Raw genomic sequence first — 2,114 nt, 5'->3', positions numbered from 1 at the left:
AATTTAGGTTTCCAACGCTCCAGGTATGCCAGTTTTTATTCCCCGGCCAAAGGTCGGATACTTTTCTCACAGGCCTCGTATAAGTAAGTAAACACTTTTCATTTGGTATAAGGCCAGTCATACAGTGAGGTATTTAGTTTCAGTGAAGTATTTGGAAGAAGATGGAGAAGAAATTTACAGAAAATTAAAAGGTGAGAGATGTGAATTTAAGAGAGGAGTTAAGATGAAGAATTAGTAACACGATTAAATTTAGTTGAATATAAGATCAATGGAGCTGTTAGAAATATACAGAAGGATTAGTACAACAACAAGAAGTACAGAAGAACATCAACAATGTAAAAAAAGACTGTAATGACAAAATTAAGGAAGATCAAAAAGAGTATAACAGTTAATTTATCTTTCACATAGAATATAATGCTTCACGGGCTTATAATGCTAGAAACTGGATTTCGATACCCATAGTGGGCAGAGCACAGATAACCCATTGTGTTGCTTTATGTCTAACTATAAACAAACACACAAACTATCTGATTTTAACACAGAAATAAGTTTATCTACAAATAATATAGAGAGAATATGGATCATGAGAGCAGTTTGGTGTTTTCAAGGTTGGTAGCTTCTCCTGAGAAAGGGACCAGACCTGCTGTAAAGTGTTGTTTTCATATAGGTTTTTTATTGCGCATGCCAACAATGTGTATCTATATGTTAATTTTAATTTTTGTTGCCTAAATTTCATCTTTTCAACCCAAAGACGAGAAATAAACCGTACTTAGTTGTCTGCATCAAACTTGTTACTTCTTTTCTGCATTTGATCTTACATTAAGATTCTATCTGGGAAAAATCTTTGAACCTCTTCCTATGCTAGGGCGGTTTACCTGTGTGCCATAGTTCTCTAAACCAACATTACCACATCCTAAAAATACGGTAAAATGCTAAAGAATTGGAATTATCAATCTGAATGGAACCTTATTCACATGTGAGCTGAACAGCAAGGTTTAGATATTTTGGTGATTTTGAACTACTAATCAGATGCAAAGCACCAACCACTGCCACAGATGTTTTCTGGCTCATTAAGCTGAATTACAGGATTTAAGCCACTTTTTATAACATAACCATATCTCAAACAAAGAGCCTTTGATCTCCCAAACATTAGGCCATGTTCTGTCCATGAAATTATAAAATTAGATTCTTATTGTTTGAGTTATAAGAATATCCTAATATACTCGAAATGAACACATTGGATAATTATATATATGTGTAAGTCAAAATCATTACAAAGAAACCGGAAACCCAAATAAATGTTTATATTACCAGTCCTTGTTTTCATCATTAAAACTCATAAAAGATAATGTCTGTGGTCATAGCACCCAAATGCTTTGGAGATATTCCATCTATCAGACAAGATCCAGATGCCAATGTCAAACTAGGTGGCAACTAAGAGAAATCAATTAAGGGTTAGTTATTAGCTGAGTACTTGAACCAACAACGTCTCAACCCCTACTGCCTTTAACGTAAAAATAAACCACCCTAAATTTATACAATGTAAAACTTCCAAGTTCCACCCTTTTATGAGATATACAAAAAAAAGAGAAAAATTTTCTCATAGTAAAAATATACCACCCTATATTTCTACAAGGCTCCCAAAATTCACCCTTTTATCTAATTATTCCGAAAAGATGTTATACAGAACTAAAACACTTGTCTTAGTTCTTGGTTATCCATCATCCTCTTTTTCTCTTGAAAAGTTGTTTAAGTGTAAACTAGGTGAGCTAAGACAAGCCCAGCTATCTGAAATTGGACTTTCCGCCCCGGAAACCTAAACATTTTAAAGTTAGTTACTTATAAGCCAAGGATGACCTTCAGTAACTAACGATCTTTATGCCCTACATGATATTGGAGACATACTGGAATTAACGTGACAGTAAAGACATAATGTATTTTTTTATTTATATTAATTTAATCATTATTATTTATAGCGCTGATTTAACAAATCACCTATTTACAATTAATGCATTTAATAGCTGTAGAACTATATTGGAGCCATCAAAGAACACTGTGCCCGCATCCACAACCAAAAACTCACACGTCAGGACCTAGTACAAAACACCAAAGTA

Source organism: Limulus polyphemus, unplaced genomic scaffold (genome assembly GCF_000517525.1).
Source record: "Limulus polyphemus unplaced genomic scaffold, Limulus_polyphemus-2.1.2 Scaffold1230, whole genome shotgun sequence".
Taxonomy (NCBI): Eukaryota; Metazoa; Arthropoda; class Merostomata; order Xiphosura; family Limulidae; genus Limulus; species Limulus polyphemus.
The sequence above is the reverse complement of the archived record's forward strand: the minus strand, read 5'-3'. Positions refer to the sequence as shown.